The 26,817-nt window shown below is 43.0% G+C and overlaps 1 pseudogene across 1 annotated transcript in view; it reads right to left on the bottom strand.

Annotated features, from left to right (window-relative positions):
* Window positions 1-6,239: 6,239 nt before the first annotated feature.
* LOC148147376 (adhesion G protein-coupled receptor G2-like) overlaps window positions 6,240-26,817 on the bottom strand; it is a 40,297-nt pseudogene continuing 19,719 nt past the window's right edge. Inside the window, exons 9-11 of the transcript XR_015759900.1 lie at window positions 25,356-25,455; window positions 14,152-14,408; window positions 6,240-10,449 (exon numbers count right to left, since the gene is read on the bottom strand). The product of XR_015759900.1 is annotated as an adhesion G protein-coupled receptor G2-like (transcript). The remainder of the gene's footprint in view (window positions 10,450-14,151; window positions 14,409-25,355; window positions 25,456-26,817) is intronic.

The raw sequence follows: 26,817 nt of genomic DNA, 5'->3' as shown, positions 1-26,817 counted from the left end.
CTCATCTTTGGACACTGAGAGGAAAGCGGAGCACCCAGAGGAAACCCACAATGACACAGGGAGAACATGCAAACTCCACACAGACAGTTCCCCGAGAGTAGAACCGAAGCCAGTTCCCTGGTGCTGTGAGGCATCAGTGCTAACCACTTTGCTGCTTATAGATATACTTCAGACAGTGTCTTCACATAAATTTAAGAGGCCACGTGTGGTGATGCAAATGCATTAACAATTAAAATCAACCATTTTTAATAATCTGAGAAGGGTCACACTGGGCTCAAAATTTTAAATAAAAATAGAGGGAACTGCAGATAAATCAGAGACAAATAGAAATTGCTGGAAAAGCTGAGCTGTTCTGGCAATATCTGTGGAGAGAAACCAGAGTTAACATTTCGGGTTGAGTGGCCCTTCCTCAGAGCTGATGGTGGGAGCACGGAAAATGTTTATTTATATTCATAAGGTAGGATGTGGGGAGGGGGGTAAGGAGTAAACGATAGGTGGGGATAGAGCCCAAAGAGAGAGAAAAGGAGTTGGACAGACAGAGGAGTGGAGAACGGTCTGGCTGGGAGGCTGACCAGCTGTTATTGGGGACTGTTAGTGAGCATCACTATTCGTGATGCAAATAAAACTCCACTTGTAAATATTTGTTTGTCTTACCCCATTGTTAACCACTAACAGTCCCCATTAACAGCTGTTCACCCTCCCAGCCTGATCATTACCCACTCCTTTCTCTGTCCAACTGTTAGATTAGATTAGATTACTTACAGTGTGGAAACAGGCCCTTCGGCCCAACAAGTCCACACCGACCCGCCGAAGCGCAACCCACCCATTCCCCTACATTTTACCCCTTGACCTAACACTACGGGCAATTTAGCATGGCCAATTCACCTGACCTGCACATCTTTGGACTGTGGGAGGAAACCGGAGCACCCGGAGGAAACTCACGCAGACACGGGGAGAATGTGCAAACTCCACACAGTTAGTCGCCTGAGTCGGGAATTGAACCCGGGTCTCTGGCGCTGTGAGGCAGCAGTGCTAACCACTGTGCCACCGTGCCGCCCGTGTTCTTCTCTCACTTTGGGCTCTATCCCCAGCTATCATCTGCTCCTTACACCTCCCTGCATTCCTACTTGGGGACATGCTTCCCCAACAATTTATAAAAGCAAATTACTGCAGATGCTTTGGCAAAGCTCAGTTGAAGGAGAAGTTGTTGAGAGAGAGAACAAGTTCAGCCAGGCAGAGGAGAGTCGTGGTGGATGGAGTTTGTTCAGGCCTCTTTTTGAGAAAGAAGTGAAGAGCTTACAAACCGTCTTGGTGTGGGATGGAGGTGTAAAGAGATTGCACATCCATGGTGACTAGAAGGTGCCTGCAAACTGAAAGCTGTCAATGTGTCACAGGACATCAGAGGAACTCCGGGTGTAGGTGGGGAGGGAGTGAACCAGGGAAGTGAGGATGGAGTCGAGGGAGGAGGAAATAATTTCAGTGGGGCAGGAGCATGCTGACACAATGGGCCTGCTGGGACAGTCCTTCTTGTGGATTTTGGGGAGTAAGTAGAAACGGGCTGTCCGGGGTGGGGAGACTATGAGGTTGGAAGCTGTGGGGGGGGAGGAGACATCCGGAGGAAATGAGGTCAGTCACGGTGTTGGGAACAATGGCTTGATGCTCAGTGGTGTGGTCATGCTCCAGGGGGAGGGAGGAGGAGGAATCTGAGAGTTGGCGCTCAGCCTCTGCGAGGTAGAGGTCAGTACGCCAGATGACAACAACACCTTTGTCAGCAGGTTTGGACCTAAGAGAGCAAAGGGCAGAAAGTTCAGATGGAGAGAGGTTGGAATGGGTAAGAGGAGCAGAGAAATTAAGGTGGCCAATGTCCTGCTGACAATTGTCAATGAAAAGATCGAGGGCAGGAAATTGTCCTGGCGGGGGTGTCCAATTAGAGGAGGAATGTTGGAGAGATGTGAAAGGATCTGTGGAGCAGGGGGAGGGACTCTTGCCCAGAGAAGTGAGCATGAAGGCGAGGGCGATGGAAGAAGAGCTCAGCATCATGTCGAGCCCGGAATTCATTGAGGTGGGGACGTAAGGGTACAAGGCTGAGTCCTTTGCTGTGAACAGCACGCTCAGCCTCAGAGAGGGGAAGGTCGGAGGGTATGGAGAAAGGGTCAGTTAGATTCGAAACGTCAGCTCTTTTGTCTCCTTCCAGATGCTGCCATACATGCTGAGATTTTGCAGCATTTTTCTCTTTTGGGTCCCACAACACTTTCTCCAGTACATTGATGGCTGTACACTGCTCTTGCTCTCAGTTGGACAGTATCCTTATTTGACGTCTATTTCCACTCTGCTCTCACCTTCACACAGTCTGCCTCTGACTTTTTCCTCTCTGTTTCTTATTTTCTCCATTTCAATTTCTGGAGTAGACGATAAACTAACATTATTACAAACCCATTCCTGACACCCTATGTCTGGCGAGGACACTGTTCTAGCCTCCAGTTTCTCCACATTCTCCTAATGCCACCTTCCAAACCAGTCCTTTAGTTTTGTCCTCCCTTTTCCTTAACTCCGGTTCTGATAGACCCTTTAACTGAGATTTTTTAAACATTATTTCATATGATGTGGGCGTGGAGCAAGACCAGCACTTGCTATCCATCTCCAGTTACTAATGAACGGGTCCTGGTGAGATGCCTTCTTGAAGGGCTGCAACCCATCCTGATGGTGTTAGCAACAGAGTTCCAGGCTTTTGATGCCGTTTTAGTGATGAAGCCAGCAATATAGGGCAAAGGCCTGCTTCCTCTCCTGTGGTACTTCAGGGAGATAGGGAGCATTTCACCAAACAGGAGGTGACTGCTGTATAAGGTATTGGGTCAAAAAGGATTACCAGTGGAGATCAGTCTGTTAGTGGAGAAGCAGAAGACTGTCATGGGATCCCTTGAAGACAGATGTGTTAGTCACTTGATTTAGAACTTTACAGATTCTAAAGGGGCTATAGAAGGTAATGAGTAACCATGTACTACTCATACCCAAATATGCAGATCAAACTGTTGTAATCGATAGTTTGTCCGATGGACAGATCAAGTCTGACGGGCAGTATGTTCATCAGTCATAAGGACTATAGATATAAGTAGGTTAAAAAGTCAAATATTTACCCGAAGGGGCTAGTCAATGGTGAAATGCAACTATTACAAGATATCAGTTGGTTGATTATGGAGAATGAGGGGCAAGTGATTAGGTCCATAGATTGTGAGCAGCGAACGACAAAATTGAAAGGCAGGGAATTGCAGTGTAAACTCAGACAGTGACTCTGGGAGTGAACATACCCAGAGAAACTGATCTCGACCCATTGGAAGGAATCTACTGGAAAGAGAGGAAGTCAAACAGGAGCAGTCTAGAAGGAGATAGGAGGCAAGACAGAGAGTAACCTTTAACAGGGTCAAGGAATGGAGCACAGACCAGGAGCAGAAGCCCATAGGAATGGCAGCTCTTACAAACTAGAAGGCAAATTAATAGCAGTCAGAGCTGGACAGAATTCGAGATGGAAAGAGAGTGGTCAGATTGGGGACAACCAGCTCTATCACAGATATGGATACACAATGAAAAGGTGCTTTCTGATTGAATATCTCAGCCTAAAGCCAGGCTCGTGGCAAGCAGTTTTTAAGAGAAACTTAAGGATCAAGATATGAGAGTAGATTTACCCACAGCAGTATTGAATATTTTCTTGTCTTGTTTGTCAGATCAGACTTGTAGACCCACTGATGTGAAAGCTGCATTTCCAGGGGGAGATCAGTTCAACAGTGAAGGGTTTCTTCACCCTCCGAAAGAGGCAGCAAATGGAGTGGGGACACTCTGGGTGTTAAATGAAAGGGTATACACGTATACCCTAACTGATGCCTCTAGGGCTTGGTATTTCTCAGCATTAAATTTGGTGAGTATCCAGTTGAAAGCAGAGCCTGCAATGTTTTATTGGCATCATGGGGGACCTTTCAGTCGTCTCCATGATGCACCTTGATGATTTGCTTTTTGTGGAGTGCGAGATGGGACTTCGAAAACAATGTCTTTCATGTGTTTAAATCTGAGTTTACAGTTGGAAGTCAGACTCCAGGAGCTGTTAAATATATAGGATTGTATATTGGATGGAACTAAGTTGGGAACAATTATGAATCAAGAGTCTTACCTGGAGAACGTTAATGGGATCCCAGTAAATCAGACCAGATCCTAACAAACCTGTGATGCAGTACTTGTGTCCCTACCTCTGAGCCAAGAGACCGGGGTTCAAATCCCACCAGTTCCAAAGGTGTGCCATAACATCTCTGAATAGGCTAACTGGAAAATATTTACTCTGAGGAACTCCTGCAGAGATGTCCTGGAGCTGAGACGATTGTCCCCATGTAACCACAATCAGTTTTAATCTAGTTATTGTATTCACTGCTCATAAAGCAGTCTAGAGTTTAGTGAGTAGACCAAATGAAGATTGATGGATTGTTTTTCAGAAGATCTTCTGAACTAGTTGTTACCTGTCATTATAACTCTCCAGCTTGCTCTCACATTGAGCTGTCTGCCCTGCTGTGTTCCAAAGAAGCTCAATGCAGGTTTTGAGGAACAACACCTCATCTTTTCACTGGGCACTTTCTAGCATTCCAAGCTCAACATTGAGTTCACAATTCCAGACTGTCATTTTTATCCCCCATAATGTTTTTCTATGCAGTTACTGTTTCTCCTTGATTTTTCTGTCCATTTTTAATTGTTTTTGGAACAATTCTGGTCATTTATACCTTCTCCAGAACACTTTTATCACTTCACTTTTCCAACAAACAACTCTTGCCATGTCTGCCACCCTATCAAGACCTTCCCTCTGTTCTTTCCCCAACCACAAGGGTAAGTGCCACTTTCTTTTCCCTGTTGCCTCATAGTCACTCCAAATTTGCTATTTCTCAGAAACCTAACCAATGCCATGGATTACTAACCTCACTATTGGACGACATATCTCCAGTCATGAGCTCCTCGACACTTCATCCTCTACAATCACTAACCGTTCCTCCCTTCTGGTGAAAACAACTATACAGGCCACAGAGGCTGGCAGCCCCCAGTTCGTGCAAAGTTAGTGAGGGCTGAGAAATGAAGCTAAGATCCTTACAATGTGTCCTGTGTAGATGCATGAGATGGCTGTGTGACCCTATGTACAAAGTAGCATGGCAGGAGCATGGAAGTTAAGGTGTTACTGTGCTCCAGAGGGAAATCTTGAAAGACTGGAGTGGGTTCTGTGTTGGTCCAAGATCAGTCAGAACATTGTGATGAAGTTGGTATTTTGCTGATGTGGATTACAATGGACCGTGTACCGAGGAGGCACTGTCCGTGACATACTGAAGGACGTGTTGAAGGGACATTAATCTGGATCACCAGAGAAGTAAATGTAACTTGCATCTGCCACATAACCGATCAAGTTGGGAATTAGCGCTGTCTGGTTTCTTGAGAGAGGAGGGGAGAATTGTAAGCTGCATGTAAAGAAGGTGAGTTACGGTATTAATGAGATGCAAATGAGATGGAAAGAGGGCAGTCAGCACCCATCAGTGAGATTCTGATCTCAGCGTTATGAAGAATATTGGAAATTCTTTTCTTGGGTCACAAATCAGATTTGATCATTCTTGCTGCATTTTCTGAGATTTCTCACCATTGCCTACATTGCTGAAGGCAACGACAAATTTCTGCCCCAAATTATCTCGTTTTTTTAGGTCTGTGCAGTCCTTAAGCAATGGCATGCTCTTGGCATTTAGTCTACCTGTCACTGAGAAACTGTTCCCTCTCTGAAGCACACTACTGATCATTCAGTAAATAATGAAATTAAATCATTAGGAAATTTCAATATCAAACAACATCAAAGAGATTGTACACTTTACCTCAAGAACATTAATAAAAAATAATCACGAAACATAGTACTCAGAATGATAGCCCTGGAATTAACCATTTTTCAGCTACGCAACTATTAGTGTTAGTTAGAAATTTCCTGCAGAAAGTCTTACTAGCCTAAAGATACACTTTTTAAATGTTCTACAATCTACACTGAAACACTACAGCGCAATTCCCATTATAATGCTTCTTGCTGTACTATGGGCATGTTTATATGTGAGGCTGTCAGGTAGGTGGTAAAAAAAATTTAAAAATCAAACAAATGGCCTGTGTTTAAAAACAGTACTGAGTTTGAAATTAGAATGAGAAATCTCCTCAGTTATTGAAAATAATCAAAGCAATGATGCAATTTCAAGCTTTAATCTGCTTTGTAACATGCAATTAATAAAACAATAAAATCAAACAAATCTCAAAATGCAACAAGATACTTCAAACATAATTGACAGGCAAGATTCAACGATAGCTTCATTAAAATGTCAGTATTTCTCACAAAATAGTGTGGTTGCAAAATAATCATTTACTACATGATGGTGAGACAGATTTTTGTGCAGGGCCCACAACAAACAGCCAGAATGTTGTGGATTTACTGAAATAAAGGTAGAAAAATGTGTTGCTGGAAAAGCGCAGCAGGTCAGGCAGCATCCAAGGAGCAGGAGAATTGACATTTTGGGCAAAAGCCCTTCTTCAGCAGTCGTCACTTTCTCCTGAAATAAAGGTATTTCGAGTGAACGGTAACTGAGCAATCAGAGCTTCCCCTCTACGGTTTTATTCCATTGAAGTCTATTCCAACACAATCATTGACCTTCCATCCCAAAGACAATTCTGATCAGGAAAAACATCGCTTGACTCATTGATGCATAGTATTGATCCCAGATGATGCAGTGACATATGGTGAGATTTTTCATGTGATGAGAATACAAGGCAGTGGGGAACACGATTGGTTTTTACAGACCATCACAAGGTTTTCAGGGTGGCACCACATTGACTCCACATACATTTATATAAGGAGCTTGTTTGCATTTGATAGCAGATGCCACATGAAAGATTACTCGACAGACTGAGAGTGTGCAGTATGGGGTAACATCTTAGCAGGGATAGAGAACTGGTTAGCTCACAGGAAGTGGAGAGTCAGGACAAATGAGTCATTTTACAATTGTCACATTGTAATCATTGGGGTGTCACAGGGATCAGTACAGGGGCTTCAATCATTCACAGTCTTTATGAATGATTCAAGAAAGGGACTGAATCTGGTTAGTATTTTCACTGATGACATAAAGGTAGTGAAGAGAGTAAACTGTGCTGAGTAGATAGGGAGTATGGAAAGGGATATAGAGAGGGCAAGTGAATGGGGAAGAAAGTGGCATGTGGGGTATAATGTAGGAAATGTGAACTTGTTTACTTTGGCAGGAAGAAATGTAAACAGAGAAATTGAACAACTTTGTGGTACAGAGGGATTTAGCTGATCTGATATGTGAATCATAAAAGGCTGGTGTTCAGGAACAGGAAATCATCAGGAGGACAAATGGAAGTTGGCATTTATTGCAAGAGGAGTCAAGTGTAAAAGTATTAAAGTGTGAAACCAGTAACTGGTGAGTCCACATCTGGAGCCTGAAGTACTGCCTACAGTTTTGCTCTCATGTCTTAGAAAGGATCTGATTGCATTTGAAGCAATTCAGAGCAGATTCAGCACTGATTCCTGCGATGAAGGGAATGTCTTATGGGGAAAGATTGGACAGATTGGGCTTGTATTCATTGAAATTGAGATAAGTGAGTAGGAATCTTATTGAAAAGGATAAAGTCCTGAGGGGGCTTGATATAGTGGATAAATAAAGGATGGTTTACTTTCTGGGAAAATTTAAAACCGGAGCCACAGATTAAAAATACATGGTCTTTGATTTAAAAGAAAAACAGGGAGAAATATTTTCTCTGAAATGATTGTAAGTAAGTTGAATCCTTTTCCACAAACAAGCGAGGAGCCAGAGTTATTGACAATGTTTAAGACTGTGTTAGCTTCTTTAGCTAGCAAAAACTGTCAGCACCAAGTGTTCTGAAATAAAAATACAATATAACATGTCTGCATGGTCACATGTATGAGGTATTTTACATTGACCAATAATAAGCAGACATTAACCATTCTATAATGAATGTTGTTATACTGTTGTCTTGCTCTTGTTGACATCTGGGATCCATCCAATTGACATTTCTCTGGACCAAACTTCCTGTGTCATCTGTCCACCCATTCCAACAACCAGACTATGTCCTTTTTAAATTCTCTATTATCCTCCTCACTTATGGCTCACCATACTTCCAAGTTTTGTATCAGTTACAAACCTTTGAAACTGAGGCCTGTACACACAGGTTTGGTCATTGATATATATTGAGCCCAGAGTGCCAACCCTGACAATTCTCAACAATAGGACACTCCAATCTTTCTATTAAATTAGAAACTCCTGTTTCCTTTCATTCAGGTAGTCCATATGTTATGAAGATGTGGGTATACTGCACCTTTAAGAGAGTTAAAAGCTAGCAAAAACTACCTGACAGCGCCAAGTGTTCGGAATAAAGATACAATGTAACATGTGCTCCAGTTTCTGGGTAGCTAGGGTAGCTGGTTACCTGGAAATAAAAAAACAGATTCAAATTCAGCCAGTTTAAATTATACCCCGAAAAATACTAAACTCCAATCCAGTTTAAATTTAGGACATTGACAACTTTGAAAGCCAAAGAGACAATCTGAGGTTTGGCGGTTATAAGACCGGGGAAAATTGAACAGTTGAGAGGTGAAACTGCCAAGCTACCAGCATGTAAAAAGACTGCCTGAAAAATAGCTCTCATAAAAGTACCTTTACCGATCAGTAACCTGTGAAACAGACTCCCTAAAAAGAAAAGAAAACCGAAACACAGAAGAACAAAAGCTGCCTGGTTGTGAGGTAAGAAGTTATGTTTTGTAAAGCGTAATCAGGAGTTTTATGGGACTAGTATTATAGAAGGGAAGGTAAAAGATAGGTTAGAGTAAGGACCTGTAAATAGTTGTTAGTTAATTATTCTCTGTTATCCTTTCAGAAATAAAGTTGTTAATTTTTACTTTGACTAGTTCTTAGTGTATCGAATCTTCACAGATTACTGCATGGGATAAATCTTTTCTGTATAGCTGGTTTTAAATTAAGCGGGAGAGTTTAACCCGTGTCACAACACACAGCACATTGCTATTCCACAAATGACAACTTTGCTCACAAGTCTGGTGTGCGGCATTATATCACATGATTTCTGGAAGTCCATGAAAAACACACAAACTGCATAGTATTCATTAAACTTCACTGTAATCTCTTCAAAACATTCAGCAAATTATTAAATCCAATATTCCCTGAAGAAATCCATGTTGGCTTTCTTCAATTAAGACATTTGTCCATGTGACTATTAATTTTATCTCATATTATTGTTATTGGAAGATATCCCACCACTGTAGTTAAACTAACTGGCTAATAGTTGCCTATTAACCCAAGAACATTACTAACTATTCATAAACAAATAAAACTATAAGCTAGGTTTCAAGCTAATCATTGCAATCATTAGCATTCTTAAATATTATCAAATAAGACAATGTTTTATCATAGCAATTCCACTTCATAAACCAATCAGTGACAATTGATCTCAAAACAAATAGATGATCAAGGCAGTAAATCACACTAAAACTTCCAAGTAAAAACGTTGCAAGGTTTTCGCAGGACATTGGTCCCAAGTTACAGCGAGAGAAAAAGAAACATGATTAAAAATCAAATACAAATCAAATCAAAGCAAGATGTAAATGTTCAAAATGATCACATTCTGTGATTCAACATCATAAAGGTCAAATTTCTCAGAAATAGATTTTGGATATGAAAGATCATTTTAAAGGACATTCTCTTTATGTATGTTTGTTATTTTGCTTTAAAATATTTGTGAAACGCTAACAGAAAATGATATCTGGGGGGTTCTGAACGTATCAAAAAAGAAGCTGCAATCCTAAATAGAATGGCATCAACTCTGCAGCACAAAACAGGCCATTCAGCCCAACGGGGCTGGGTCACTGATTATGCTGCACATGAGCCTCCCTCATTTCATCTTCTCTAACTGGTTTGGCGTATGGCTCCAACATTTTTGGACAATGCGGACAGCTTCTGTATCAGGCTCAGCTGAAACAGCCTGAACACAGTTTGGAATCAATTGGTGGGAAATCTGTGCACATGGAAGGGGTGACTCTCTTTGATCTTTGGTCTTTCCAGTGCACAGCTTCAGGGGTGCACCAGGAATTCAGGGACAGAGGCCACATCCTTTTCTATCTGTGATGGAAAGTTATGGGGCCCTCGCAGAATTCCCTGAATAAGTCCCTGGTGTGCTGCTCTGTGCTGGGAAATTTGCTCTGCGCTGGGAAATGAGAGATGAAAGTTTAACATTGTGACTCAGAAACAGATGGCAGCACATTACAACGTCTTCATCAGGTGGTTGTAGTTTTACTTGTCTCGCTGACCGTGCTGCTGGGTGATGGTGTTAACATGCAGTACCACAGGAAGGTGAAAAACCCTGCAAGCAAAACAAACTATTTCAGGGACTTGGTTCGGTGTTTACATCAAGTATGTTAACATTAATAAATATATTTTAAGATTATTCATTAAAGAACTAGATATTTAATTGTGAGATGGCCAACATTAGTTTGATGATCCAGAACAAGGCATATTGATCCTTGAATGAATGTAAATTGGGAGATTATTTTTAGTGTTCATGTAATTGATTTATTATTCTCCATACCAAGAATGGTGGTCTGATGAATTTCTCCTTCCTCTCTATCAATGACAGCGTACAAAGAAAATTAGAACAGCAGTAGACATTCGGCCCATCAAACCTGTTCCGTCTTTCATTCTGACCATGACTGGTCATCCAACTCAATGCTCTATTCCTGCTTTTCCCCCACATCCTCTGTTCCCTATCGTCCCAAGTGCTATACATCCAACTCCTTCTTGAAATTAGATGACGTTTTGGCCTCGACTGCTTTCTGTGATTCTGAATCCCACAGCCTCAGCTCTCTCTGGGTGAAGTTATTTCTCCTCATCTCAGTCCAAAATGGTTTCCCCCGTATCATTAGACTGTGATTCCTGGTTCTGGACTCCCCCACCATTGGGAACATCCTTCCTGCATCAATCTGTCTCGTCCAATTAGAATTTTATAACAATTCTTAATCGTCCTGACTGGCCCAGGCTTGGCCAGTTTTACACTCTCCTGGCGCAGGATCACAAAACTTCAACTTAATGTCCATCACTAGGAGAGTTTGAGCACTTGATAAGTGGGGAAATGATCAATGGTCCAATGTTCATAATAGACAGAGGTGAACCCCTTCCTAAAAACACTCAGGAAAGTTCAATCACAGGGGTGATCACTCAGAGAAAAGTCATCCCTGCAGGTAGAATGGACAGATTCTGCAAGGATCTGCTCCTCCAATCACAGGCTGGGTCTCTCCAAGCAGCAGTGGCAGTGGCATAGAAACAGCCTCTGATTTTCAGAACATAGAGAAGGTGAGTGGCGGCAATGAGCAAAACTTTTGAGATGGAGAAAGTAAAGGCCCTGATATTGGAGGTGTCAAGGCTACAGACTATAGGAGGGACAAGAGACAGGGTGAGAGTGGAGCCCTGGAGCAAGGTTGTTAGATGGGGGAGGGGTGGGGAGTGTGCTGTGAGGCTGGGGAGGGAGAAGTGAGGACAGGTGCAGGGAGTGAAACCTGGGGACAGAAAGTTGCAAATGGTAGAAAAATGCTGTAACCGTGGGAGAAGGTGTACAAAGGAGGAGAGAGGCTGCAAAGAGAGAATTCACTGCAAAGGATAGAAGAATCTACATAGGGGAGAGACTTTCACAAAGGGGAGAGAGTGGCTGTAATCAGGAGCAAACAGAAAGCTGAATGAGGTCAGGAGCTGCAATATGGGGGAAAGAGGTGATGAATGCTAGTGAAATGAAGCCTCTGTTAATTGTGTAATTCAATATTAGAACACAGAACATAGAACACTACAGCACAGTACAGGCCCTTCAGCCCACAATGTTGTGCCGAGCATTTATCTTAACCGAAGATCAACCTAACCTCCACACCCCTCAGTTTACTGCCATCCATGTGCTTTCCCAACAGTCGCTTAAATGTCCCTAATGTCTCTGACTCTACTCCCACCTGGCAGTGCATTCTATGCACCCACCACTGTCTGTGCAAAAAAACCTCCCTCTGATATCTCACCCTTCCTCCAATCACCTTAAAATTATGACCCCCCGTGACAGCCATTACTGCCCCGGGGAAAGATCTCTAACTATCTACTCTATTTATCTATGCCTCCCATTCCCTTGTACACCTCTATCAAGTCGCCTCTCACTCTTCCTCTCTCCAGTGTGAAAAGCCCAAGCTCACTCAATCTCTCTTCATAAGACAAGCCCCCCAAACCAGGCAGTATCCTGGTAAATCTCCTCTGCACCCTCGCTAAAGGATCTACATCCTTCCCCTAATGAGGCGACCAGAACTGGACACAATATTCCAAGTGTGGTCTAACCAGGGTCCTATAGAGCTGCAGCAAAACCTCCTGGCTTTTAAACTCAATCCTCCTGTTTATGAAATCCAAAACACCATATGCCTTCTTAACAACCCAATCAACTTGGTGGCTACTTGAGGGATCTATGTCCATGGACCCCCAAGATTCCACTGTTCCTCCACACTGCCAAGAATCCTGTATTTAACCCTTTTTCATCATTCAAATTCTACCTTCCTAAGTGAATCATTCATATTTATCCAGGTTGAACTCCATCTGCCACTTCTCAGCCCAGCTCTGCATCCTGTCAATGTCTTGTTGTAGCCCACAACAGCCCTCGCCACTATCTACGACACCACCCACCTTTGTGTCATTGGCAAACTTACTAACCCATCCTTCCACTTCTTCATCCCATTCACTTATAAAAACCACAAAGGGCAGAAGCCCTGGGGACCTCACTGATCACAGACCTCCAGGCGGAATACTTTCCATCCACGACCACTCGCTGTCTTCTATGGGCCAGCCAACTCTGTATCCAGACAGCCAAATTTCCCTGTATCCCATACCTCCTAATTTTCTGAATAAGCCCACCGTAGGGAACCTTATCAAATGCTTCACTGAAATCCATATGCACCACATCCACTGCTTGACCTTTGTCAATGTGTCTGGTTACATCCTCAAAGAGGTCAGTAAGGCTTGTGAGGCATGACCTACCTGACTCTGACAAAGCCTTGCTGACTATCTTTAATCAAATGATGTTTTTCCAGATAGTCTTAAATCCTATCTCTCAGAATCTTTTCCAATACCTTGCTTGCGACAGATGTAAGACTGATTGGTCTGTAATTCCCAGAGGTTTCCCTATTCCCTTTCTTGAACAAAGGAACACCATTTGCCTCCCTCCAATCAGCCGATATTACTCCCATGGAGAGTGAGGTTGTAAAGATCATCACTAGAGGCACAGCAATCTCATTGCTCACTTCCTGGTCCAGCCCTGGGGACTTACCTATCTTGATGCTTCCCAGAATTTCCAGCACATCCATTTCCTCAATATCAATCTGTGCAAGCCTTTTAATCTGATCCATGGGGTCTTCACTATCAACAAGGTCTCTCTCTCGTGAATACTGAAGCAAAAACCTCATTTAGGGCCTCCCCTACCTCTTCAGACTCCAGGCAAAGTTCCCCTCCACTATCCCAGATCGTCCTCTCTCTGATCATTCTCTTATTCCTCACGCATGTACAGAACGCCTTTGGGTTTTCCCTCATCCTGCCCGCCTAGGCTTGGAAATAATCCTCGGCTACAGGATTACCGGTTAGTGAGGAAAGATGGATTGAAGATAGCTGGGAGGGGAATATTGATCAGCTGTATTTCACAAAGATTTGCTTTTATAGGTCATCCTATCACGTATTACTTCAACTCATCTCACATGCAGTGAATTATCCGAGGTGCAGTGACTGTGTCTGAGACAATCATGCTCCCACTTAGCAGAGACCTCGCCACTCCACAGCAAACATGTTTAAGGTGATGGATGTTTGATTAGACTATGTGCCAGTATGTTTTTTTTCAAAAACCATTTGTTGCTTGATAACTTACTCTGATTAATTTAAATGGAAATGCAGTCTCCAAAATCCAAAATCCCAAATAAAATCTCATGAGAAACCCTCAAAACATAATATTATTTTGACCTAAAGTCTCATCAATATGAACAGTCCCGGTAATAGTCTGACTGACCTTGGAGAGGGTTGAGGATGCAGAACAGGTACATTGCAGTTACACTCTGAGGTCCATATGAGAAGAAAGCTATGCCATAGGTAATGCCCAGTAGACAGGTCAAGCAGAGTACAGTGATTACACTCTTTCTATCTCTCCCTTTCAATCTGAACACCTTCACACCCACAATTAGCAGCACGATTGAGTTACTCAGGAACACAAGTGCAAAATATGCAATATTTGTAACATAATGCACTGTCCGGTTTTTTATCCAACACCTGTTGAGAGGACAGAAAAATACTTTAATTAAGATCCCTAAAATTATCCCAAGAAGAGTTTTGTGCAGCATGAGGTGATGATGTAATATTCATCCAAAGTGGGAGGTGCCCATTTCAATTGGTCAATCCTGCTGCCACAGAGAGGGGGGTGCGTGGGTCGGCTCGCTCAGTTGGCTGGCTGGCTTGTTGACAATGTGAAATGACAACAACAGCATGGGTTCAGTTTTCGCTCTGGCTCTGGTTACTATGAAGGTCTCTCCTTCTGGATACGCAACAACGCAGAGTGGCTGTGCAGAGGCTGAAAGCCAAGTTCAGTACCCATAGGGATGGCCTCAACTGGGACCTTGGGTTCATGTCTCTACAGGTGACCCCACTTCACTATATACACTCACTATCTCTCTCTCTCACACACTCCACAGTCCCTCTGTCATGTGCACGCTCTCTCAGAGACACACACATACAATCCCCACACTCACACTAACGCACACACCCTCTCACGGACTTATACTCCATCACACTCATGCACAGACTACCAAGGACGCACACGCACAAATGCACACTCACGCTCATGCTCTCAGATGCACACAATGACACTCTCGCATCCCCCCCCCCACACACACACAAGCACTCACTCATGCTCATGCTCTCAGATGCACACAATGACACTTTCTCCCCCCCCACACACACACACGCACAAACGCGCACTCACGCTCAAGCTCTCAGATGTACACAATGACATTTTCTCCTCCACCCCGACCCCTCCCCCCAACACACACACACACACACACACACTCTCTCTCTCCCTCACATGCATGCACATACACATATGAGTCTCTGGAGTGAATTTGCATTTGCAGAATTGTAATAGCAGATACATTCTATTTTGTACAAAAAGCACACAATCTGCAGGCAGTCAATCATGTAACATTTCATAAATTCCTACTTTGGAAATAGAACTAGTCTGGTTTAAGATTGGGATACAGACAGACACGAACTTCACACCTTTAATGCATTGTCTGAGCTGAGATGTCACCATTTCTTTATTAAACCTTCAGTTATCTTGAAATTTGATTTGAGAAATGTTCTGGGATTTACATATTATTGAAACGAAACCTGCAACCCATCCTAAAAGATGAAAGTTAACAGCAATTCAGGTTTGTTCACTATATAATTCCAGTTGCACGACACTGCGAGCTGTTGATATAAATTCTGTGTCTTATGATCCTAATTGGAGAGCCGTCGATTCTGTTCCCTGGATGCTGCCTGATCTGCTGCGCTTTTCCAGCAACACATTTTCAGCTCTGATCTCCAGCATCTGCAGCCCTCACTTTCTCCTTTACATGGAGAAACAACCTCTTCGCTCTGATTGTATCTCTTTGTTTTCTATTTTAGCAGCTCGTGGTTAATGTGTTCATTTAACATTTCTATTTGCAGACTTTTCACAAAATCATTAACTATGCTCCGGTTTCCTCCCACAGTCCAAAGATGTGCAGGTCAGGTGAACTGGCCATGCTAAATTGCCCGTAGTGTTAGGTAAGGGGTAAATGTAGGGGTATGGGTGGGTTGCGCTTCGGCGGGGTGGTGTGGACTTGTTGGGCCGAAGGGCCTGTTTCCACACTGTAAGTAATCTAATCTAATCTAATTCAGCAATTTGAGGATGTTTTATACTGAATAATTGAGTCTGATAATGTGTGAATTTACCATGAGTGTTAAATAAGTCAGCAATACTCTCAAAGCACTAGCTGTCTATAAAAGGTATAAAGAAGAGTTTTACCAAGTAATATAAGGCTTATTGAGATTATATTAGATTTCCTGCAGTGTGGAAACAGGCCCTTCGGCCCAACAAGTCAACACTGACCCTCCGGAGGATAACCCACCCGACTCACTCCCCTATATTTACCCCTGACTAATCCACCTAACACTACGAGCAATTTAGCATGGTCAATTCACCTAACCTGCACATCTTTGGACTGTGGGAGGAAACCGGAGCACCCAGGGGAAACCCATGCAGATACGGGGAGAATGTGCAAACTCCACACAGACAGTTGCCCGAGGCGGGAATTGAACCTGGGTCCCTGGCGCTGTGAGGCAGCAGTGCTAACCACTGAGCCACTGTGCCGCCCCATATTGGATCACAAGCTGTATTTACAATTCCATTCAAGCAGTCCCTGTTATACAGAAGTTGAGAAGGATTTTTGGGAATCCAAGATGGAGGACGGGAAAAATTTCTGCCTGTAACAGGGTGCTCATTTTTTGAGGTATTTTAGGTGTTGGAGGTGATTTTGTCAAGTTCCAGGAACAGCAATTACTGTTTTATATGCTGTTGCATTGTTTTGCAACTTTGAGGAAAAAAAAAGTCAAAACAGCAGCAGTTTTATAAGGGAGAGGAACAGATAAAGGAAACACAAGGTGAGGTCAATGCAGGGGTGAGAGTGGGAGAGAGAGGAAGGAACCCATACTGACCCAGCAGTGAACCTGCACAGTTACTGCCTTTGCTGTTTGAATTCATGTGTGGCTGGACATCGGAGTACATTTGGGAAAATTAACAAACAGGGAAATTCACACCCGATCTTGAAGGAACCAGTTTGGGAGAGGTCACGGCACAGAAATAGAAATAGATGAGTGGATGTTTTAAGCGTGGCCTTACAGCAAGTCTGTCGTAGTGTGTGTAGAGTGAGTTCTTTCTTGATTATATGTCTTATTGAGATATGTCACTTGATTAAACTAAAAATATAAGCCATAAGTATTAATTTAACCTGGAGCAGTATTCTGTAGAGGAATAAGACAGTGCTATTTTCTGGGCCTCTAGATTGAAAGAAGCAAAAATGGCTTTGAATAGAGAGATATGCTGTTCTCATTGGATGTGTGAGTTTAGGGAGAGTTTACGGGTTACTGAGGGTTATATCTGCGATAAATACCATTGGTTATGAATCCTATCTGATCGAATGGATCAGTTAGAGAGACAGTTACAGGCAATGAGGAATTACAAGTGCAAAGGGATGTGATGGATGGCAGTTATAGGAAGGGGGAAACAAAATCGCAGATATAGTCACATAGATGGGTTAACTGTAGGAAAGATAAGAGAGGTAGGCAGCTAGTGAAACATCAGAATGGTGTGTTGCTTCCCTGGTGCCAGGATCAAGGATGTCTCAGACAGAGTGCAGAATGTTCTCAAGGGGGAGAGGGGCAAGCAAGAGGTCATTGTACACATTGGAACCAACCAATTGGGAGGGAAAAGGTTGAGATTCTGAAGGGAGATGACAGAGAGTTTGGCAGGAATTTAAAAAGGAGGTCCTCGAGAGTAGTAAAATATTGATTACTCCTGGTGCTACGAGTTAGTGAGGGCAGGAATAGGAAGATAGAATAGATGAATGCATGGCTGAGGAGTTGGTGTATGGGAAAAGGATTCACATCTTTGGATCATTGGAAGCGCTTTTGGGGTAGAAGTGACCTGTACAAGAAAGACGGATTGCACCTAAATTGGAAGGGGACTAATATACTGGCAGGGAAATTTGCTAGAGCTGCTCGGGAGGATTTAAATCCATAAGGTGGGGGGTAGGACCCAGGGAGATAGTGAGGAAAGAGATCAATCTGAGACTGGTACAGTTGAGAGCAAAGGCGAGTCAAACGGTCAGGGCAGGGAGGGACAAAGCAGAGAACAAGGTAGGACTGATAAATTAAACTGCATTTATTTCAATGCAAGAGGCCTAACAGGGTAGGCAGATGAACTCAGGGCATGGTTAGGAACATGGAACTGGGATATCATGGCAATTACAGAAACATGGCTTAGGGATGGACAGGACTGGCAGTTTAATGTTCCAGGATACAAATGCTACAGGAAGGACAGAAAGGGAGGCAAGAGAGGAGGGGGAGTGGCGTTTTTGATAAGGGACAGCATTACAGCTATACTGACGGAGGATATGCCCGGAAATACATCCAGGGAAGTTATTTGGGTGGAACTGAGAAATAAGAAAGGGATGATCACCTTATTGGGATTGTATTATAGAGCTCCTAATAGTTAGAGGGAAATTGAGAAACAAACTTGTCAGGAGATCTCTGTTATCTGAAAAATAATAGGATGGTTATGGTGTGGGATTTTAACTTTCCAAACATAGACTGGGACTGTCACAGTGTTAAGGGTTTAGATGGAGAGGAATTTGTTAAAGACAATATGTGGATGTACCTACTAGAGAAGATGTAAAAGTTGACCTACTCTTGGGAAATAAGGCAGGGCAGGTGACAGGTGTCAGTGGGGAAGCACTTTGGGGCCAGTGACCATAATTCCATTAAGTTTAAAATAGTGATGGAAAGAGATAGACCAGATCTAAAAGTTGAAGTTCTAAATTGGAGAAAGGCCAATTTTGACAGTATTAGGCAAGGACTTTCAAAAGCTGATTGGGAGCAGATGTTCACAGGTGAAGGGACAGCTGGAAAATGGGAATCCTTCAGAAATGAGAGAACAAAAATCCAAAGGAAGTATATTCCTGTTAGAGTGAAAGGAATGGCCAGTAGGTACAGGGAATGCAGGATCACAAAAGAAATTGTGGGCGACACGGTGGCACAGTAGTTAGCACTACTGCCTCACAACGCCAGAGACCCAGGTTCAAATCCCACCTCAGGCAGACTTTCTGTGTGGAGTTTGCACATTCTCCCCATATCTGCGTTTCCTCTGGGTGCTCCAGTTTCCTCCCACAATCCAAAAATGTGCAGGTAAGGGGAATTGGCCAGGCTCAATTGTCCGCAGTGTTAGGTGAAGGGGTAAATGTAGGGGAATTTGTCTGGGTGGGTTGTGCTTCGGCGGGTCGGTGTGGACTTGTTGGGCCGAAGGGCCTGTTTCCACACTGTAAGTAATCTAATCTAATCTAAATGGAGGGTTTGGTTAAGAAAGAGAAGGAAGTATATGTAAGGTATAGACAGGATAGATCGAGTGAATCCGTAGAAGTGTATGAAGGTTGTTGGTGTATCCTTAAGAGGGATATCAGGAGGGCAAAAAGGGGACATGAGATTGCTTTGGCAAATACAGTTGAGGAAACCCAAAGGGTTAATACAAATACATTAAGGACAAAAGGGTAACTAGGGAGAGAATAGGGCCCCTCAAAGATCAGCAAGGCGGCCTTTGATTGGAGCTGCAGGAGATGGGGTGATTGCTGGGTCTCTTACTGAGATATTTGGATCATCAATAGCCACAGGTGAGGTGCCAGAAGACTGGAGGTTGGCAAATGTGGTTCCACTGTGTAAGAAAGATGGTAAGGACAAGCCAGAGAATTCTCGATCAGGGAGCCTGACATCGGTGGTAGGCAAGGTGTTGGAGGGAATCCTGAGAGACAAGATATACATATATTTGGAAAGGCAAGGACTGATTAGGGATAGTCAACATGGCTTTGTGCATGGGACATCATGTCTCACAAACTTGATTGAGTTTTTTGAAGAAGTAACAAAGAGGATGGCAGAGCGGTAGATGTGATCTATATGGACTTCAGTAAGGCGTTCAACAAGGTTCCCCATGGGAGACGGGTTAGCAAGTTTAGATTTCACAAAATACAGGGAGAACTAGCCATTTGAATACAGAACTGGCTCAAAGGTAAAAGACAGAGGGTGGTTTGGAGGGTTGTTTTTCAGATTGGAGGCCTGTGACCAGTGGAGTGCCACAAGGATTGGTGCTGGGTCCCCTGCTTTTCATCATTTATATAAATGATTTGGATGTGAGCATAAGAGGTATAGTTAGTAAGTTTGCAGCTGACACCAAAATTGGAGGTGCAGTAGATAGCAAAGAAGGTTACCTCAGATTACAATGGGATCTTGATCAGTCACTGGGCTGAGAAGTGGCAGATGGAGTTTAATTTAGATGTGAGGTGCTGCATTTTGGGGAAGCAAATCTTAGCAGGACCTATACACTTAATGGTAAGGTCCTAGGGAGTGTTGCTGAACAAAGAGACCTTGGAGTGCAGGTTCATAGCTCCTTGAAAGTGGAGTCGTAGGTAGTGAAGAAGGTGTTTGGTATGCTTTCCTTTATTGGTCAGAGTATTGAGTACAGGAGTTGTGAGGTCATATTGTGGCTGTACAGGACATTGGTTAGGCCACTTTAGGAATATCGCGTGCAATTCTGGTCTCCTTCCTATCGGAAAGATGTTGTGAAACTTGAAAGGGTTCAGAAAAGATTTACAAGTATGTTGCCAGTTTTGGAGGGTTTGAGCTATAAGGAGATGTTGAACAGGCTCGCTCTGTTCTCCCTGGTGCGTCGGAAGCTGAGGGGTGACCTTATAGAGGTTTATAAAATCATGAGGGCCATGGATAGGATAAATAGACAAAGTCTCTTCCCTAGGGTGGGGGAGTCCAGAACTAGAGGGCATAGTTTTAGGGTGAGAGGGGAAAGATATAAAAGAGACCTAAGGGGCAATGTTTTCACGCAGACGGTGGTACATGTATGGAATGAGCTGCCAGAGGAAGTGGTGGAGGCTGGTACAATTGCAACATTAAAAGGCATCTGGATGGGTATATGAATAAGGAGGGTTTGGAGGGATATAGGCCAAGAGCTGGCAGGTGGGACTAGATTGGGTTGGGACTAGTCAGCATGGACGGGTTGGACCGAAGGGTCTGTTTCTGTGCTGTACATCTCTATGACTCTAAATGACAGTTGATTATCGTTGGGTAGATGTTCAAAGATCGAATTTGACATTTTGCTGGCTGCTGTTTCATCATCGGAAATGACTGGTTTATATGAAACAGTTTAATGTCTCAGGGTAAAATAGTGCACACAGGAACGTTGCGTGTGCATTAACCATTTGGGGCGATTATCTGTGAGAGTGACTCTTGGCCTCGAGTCTCCTTTCAAACATTCCGTGTTGACAAATGAGGATTCTCCAGCTCGAGTTCTTCATGGATTAAAATATTCAGTGAGGAAATCCACATCTCAATGCTTTTTAATTGCTCTAAAAATAGTGTTAAAGTCAGGAGCTAATACAAAGTGAATTAAGTAAATGAAATAAATTCAACGCCTCCCAAGGTATCTTTGGAAAGTGAAGACAGGAGGAATGAGAAAGAAAGCTCTAGACAACAATTTGCAATCTCTTATTTACACTTTTAAACAGGATTGCTAACTCTCCAATGTATTTTTGTAAATAAAACAATCAGTTGGATTTATAAATGGCCTTCAGTGGTTTATATTTTTCAGCAAAGCTGCTTCCCAGAGATAAGTGAATGAAGAGGACAAAAAGCCAAAGGAGAGATTCAGAGGGATGATTAAAAGTTTGGATATCAAGGTCGTTTTTAATGTTTTGTGGAGAAAGGGAGTGAATTGGAGGGTCTTCAGGAGGCAATGCCAGAGAATGATGAGGCAAAAGGAGTGAGGAATGTTCAAAATGGGAGTTCTGGAGAGTTGAAGGGAGGGAAGTATTTCCAACGATATAGGGAAGGGAAAGGTCATGGAGCTTTTAAAGCAAGGATCAGAATCATAAATCGGAGAAGGAGGAAGATCAGGAGTTAGTGTAGATCAGTGAGGACAAAGGAAAGTGGATAATTAGGACTTGGTGCAGAAGAAGAAATGACTGCAGAGTTTGTGATGAGTTGAAGGACGCAGAGATGGAGAAAGAATACTGGAATAGTCGAGGCTGGAGACAACAAAGATACAGAATCATAGAATCCAGAGTGTGAAAACAGGCCATTCAGCCCAATATGTGAGGGGTTCAGCAGCAGATGGGCTGAAGAGGAGGGAGAGCTCGGGGAGGGACATGTACAGAATATTGTGATGGGAAACATTTGCAGCTAGAAGCTGAACTTGAGGTCATAGAAGAGACCAAAGTTTTAAAGATCAGCCTGAGGCTGTGGGGCAGGGACAGGAATAGAATCAACGGCGAGGGGATATAGGGTGTGAATGGGGCCAAAACAACAGCTTCAATCTTCCTAATATTTAGTTGAAGGAAGTTAAAATAGTTTCAGAAGTGGATGTTGAAAAACAATCTGGCAGCATGGAAACTACAGATGTTTCACATGATGGTGGAGAAGGAGACTTGCTATTACAATAATGTCAGCAAGCTCCTAGTTCGAGAGGATGGCCCACAATTGGATTCAGAGATAAGGGTACAGGCTCGTAAGGGAAGCCATTGTTAGAAGTGTTCTGGCCATGGTAGGGAAGAGCAGTGAAGTGAAGGAAATCCCATGGAGTTGGATAATAGACAAAATCTCAATGAGATCCTTTCACCCCTCCTGTAATTTTGAACTTGCTGCAGCTGAATGGATTTGATAAAAAGGAGGCAAATAATTATCATCACAAGAAAAGTTGCCCAGTCCGGATGGGAGGCACCTTTGGGTAATTGATGGTATCAAGGGTGGAAATTGGCAGTGGCTGTCATCTCATTCCTCTCCTTGGATATGGGAGCAGTGCCAGGATACTGGTGGGTTGCTCATGTTGCAGCCCTGCATAAACTAGAAGCTTGAATAAACCCAGTAACTACAGGCCAGGCAGTTAATGTCAGTGATGGGGATCTTCAGAGACAAGGATTCACACAAAATGGAATTGGCATTTTGTGAAGTATAGGATTCACAAATGGAGGTTAGAAGGTCATTTAAAAAAAATCTTGTGCTTGACTAACTTGATTGAGTTATTCAGAGTAACAGTAGCAGGTACACCACACTGAGCTTGACTGACAATCCTACATTGGTTGTTAGCATAATTCTTTGCACACTGGATTATTTAGTATATGCTGTCCAATTGCAGAAGCACATCTAATGTTGGACACTATGTTGTGAGTGTGGGCTAATGATGTGTTCCTGAACCTATCGGCCCTGTTTATTGCAGACAGAAAGAACATGTACACCCACTGCCCATTCTTTGGTTCATTTCTCAGGGCAGTGCCTTGACCAAACAGAGTCAACCGTGCCTGGATTAACATTTAACCAAGGCTTAGCATGAACCATGCTCACATAAGAATTAGGAACAACAGTGGACCAATCAGCCCCTCAAACTGGCTGTGCCACTCAATAAGACCATGGGTAGACTGATTGTCACATCAAATTGCCATTCCTGCTTCCTGCTGATAACCTTTCATTGCCTCCTCAGCAACAGTATGTCTATCATTGCCTTAACATTATTCAAGGACAATGCTTCCACCATTGCTTTTGGGAGAGAATGGCAAAGACTCACAACCCTCTGAAAGAAAAAAAAAGCCTGTTTTAAATGGGGGCATCTGATTTTATAAACAGTGATCCCTGGCTCTTGATTCCCCATGAGAGGAAATATCCTCTTGTTATGAACTAGGCCAGACCACTCAACACATTCTTAAGCAGGCAGCACAGACCATAACTTTGCAATTTGTTTGAAGTGGACAGTGAAAATTACCCAGATTAAGTAAGCACATTTGAGTACCAAGTTTAAAAGAGACAAAAAATTTATTCACAAAATTACACAATGAAACAGAATAAAGAACCCCTACAGAACTCAATCTACCCAAACGACTTAATTATGCTGTTCTGAATATACACAACAGTTCCAAAAAGCAAAATCCTTTTAAACACCAGTATAAATGGAACACATGCTTACAGGTTGAAGTTAGAAGGACAGAGTGAGTTTCCACACAGCTCACTGTTGAACTCCCAACCAGTTCTGGACTGAATTAAACTGCTCAGCTCAGCTAGAGAGCTGACCACTCCCCTTTCATTTTACAGGTCACTTCTAAAACATGACTACTTTGGCCTGAAGTCTCATCTGTTTACATACAAACAACAATCCTCTCAAAATCCTTTCCATCTCTGTACCAGACCAGTCTGATCAGAGCCCAGCTTGGTGTATTACCCCTCAGAATAATATCAAGAACAGAGTGTCCTTGAGCCAAGGAACAGCTTTTAGGAAAAAAACAGCTTTGTGACGCTCTGTGCATGTACCCTGTCAAGACCCCTCAGGAACTTATATCTATCAACCAAGTAATTTCTTACTGTTCGAAACGCCAATTGATTTTTTTAAAACATGCGTCATTGGCTGGGCCAGCAGTTATTGCCCATCCCTCGCTGCCAAAAGGGCAATTAGAGTCAACTGCCTTGTTCTGGATCTGGAGTCGCATGAAGGACAGACCAGGTAAGGATGGCACTTTCTTTCTCTGAAGGACATTAGTGAATCAGATGGAGTTTTCCCAACAATTGACAATGGTTTCATGGTCATTATTCCAGAATTTTTTTTATTGAATTCCAATTCTTCCATCTGCCAGGGCAGGATTCAAACCCTGGTCCCCAGAACATTACCTGGGTCTCTGGATTCACACCTAACACCACTAGGCCATCACCCCTGTCCAACCTTTCCTCACAAAGCAATCCTCTCATTCCACATATTAGTCCCGGTAAATCCTCTCTAAACTGCCTCCAATATATTGACATTGTTTTTGAAATAAGCTGACCAATTTGGGAATTTTGGAAATTTAAGATAAAATGGATTGATCATTTCAATAGCCACTTCTTTTCAGACCCTGGGATGGAGTCCATCAGGACCCAAACACCTGTCAGCCTCCAGGTCCATCAATTTATTCAGGATCACTTCTCCAGTGACTGGGATTTTCTTCAATTTCTCCCATCCTTCTATTTCCTGACTGTCATCATTAACTTCTCTGTGGTAATGCCTCAGCCAATCAAAGTTTACCGGCTCACCAATGACCACTCTTCTCTCTTAAAGTATAAATGTTGTTGCCCCCATCAAATTGGTATCCTTACAAATTGTCCTGATGAATGTAAGACAATAAAGCTTTGACAAGATGCATCTTTCTTCAGCAATACAAAAGATAAACTGTTTCCAGAGGTAAAAGGGTCAATACCTGGGGAGCGATGGGGAAAGAGGAGGAGAGTAAGGATGACTGGATAGTTTTACCATGGGAGCTGGCACAGACTTGATCGGCCAAATGGCCTCTTTCTCTATTGCATTATTTTATTTACCAGTAACTTCTTAAAAGTTAAATTATTAAAACTTACATGCTAGAAGGGGCATGATCGCCATTGAGAAGGATTGAGTACTGGCCATAATTATCTGTGCATACTCCAATGATGATTAAAAGCACACCAGCTGGGAGGCCTGGGAATACAAATGAGCACAGTTACAGAGATTACTGACATTATTCTGTGATTGTGAATGGACAACATTTATTAATAATTCTGACTACAGTGAGAATTACACTCCAAACCAATTTAATATTATCAATCAGGCTCACAGTGTGATTTAGCTTCAAGTGATAGAAGCTATATCTATTCACACACAGGACCCTATCTTTTGGAGGAAGAAGATATTTGCCCATACATCGTATATTCTTCATTGAGGAAAAGGTTATGGAAACGGTCAATCCGTGCTGCTTTATCCATGACAATGCCTTGACGTCGCAACTTGGAGGTACCAGTGTTGGACTGAGGTGGACAAACTTAAAAACCAGACGACACCAGGTTATAGTCCGACAGCTTTACTTGGAGCCACTAGCTTTTGAAGCACTGTTTCTTCATCAGGTGGTCGATGACCTGATGGAGAAGCAGCAGTCTGAAAGCTAGCACCTCCAAATAAACTCTAACCTGGTGTTGTGTGATGTTTAACTTTGACTACACAAAGTATGCTTGCCTGGCCGAGTTTAAGCATCTAACTAAGACTAACAGCTTTGAGTTACTGCTGCATCTCCATCCCAAACACGGTCTGATCAATCAGTACCCTCGTCTTACACTATGAGTTGATGGTCCCTTTTGAACGTTATTTCCTTGCATCCCAGTCTTGATGACTCAAGAGGAAAGTGATTCAAGTTGTGTCTATTTTAAGCAATATTTTAGAAGTAACCTTGCAGAGCAAGAGTTCAAACTGCTCTTGGAGACCTGTTTCCTTGTTTCAATTTGTTTTATTTGGCTTGAAATGAAAACTCTTGGTTATATTTGTCAAATCCACAGAGAATATAAACTGAGACAGTGTATGACAAGCTGCTGAATTCACTCAGAGCCCCTGCTGTGTAGCTGATATAGAAGAATTTCACTCCCCCTCGATTCCACTATACGGGAGTGTCAGACACACAAAGAGGTCACTGACGTTAAGACTCAGACTTCAGATGTTGGCAGGTTGCTGTGGGGTGCTGTGCTGGGACTGTTGAATACAATTGGCAGGGCTTCTACCCAGCATGGAGCTGCCCCCTGACTCTGTTTTTCTGCTGAGTAATGTGAGTACAGTCAGAAATGAGCTGCCTGCTGTGTTTTGGGGAGTTGGTGACAGATTGGAAAGTGAAAGTTACTGTCAGAATCCTTCACTTCCTGCTACAGCAACAAGAAGGTGGCAGCTTTCGGAAGAAAACTTGTTCTTTGGTTTAAAATACCGGCCTGTGTGTATGGTCATGCTCGGCACATATTAACATGTGTCTCTCAGTGATGACTCTGTGGGACCTCACCCTTGAACCTTTCAGCACTGAATTTA

The sequence above is a fragment of the Chiloscyllium plagiosum genome, unplaced genomic scaffold (assembly GCF_037043375.1).
Source record: "Chiloscyllium plagiosum isolate Xiang-an unplaced genomic scaffold, Cpla_swu_hap1 HiC_scaffold_17, whole genome shotgun sequence".
Lineage (NCBI taxonomy): Eukaryota > Metazoa > Chordata > Chondrichthyes > Orectolobiformes > Hemiscylliidae > Chiloscyllium > Chiloscyllium plagiosum.
This window is presented reverse-complemented; position numbering and strand designations above follow the sequence as displayed.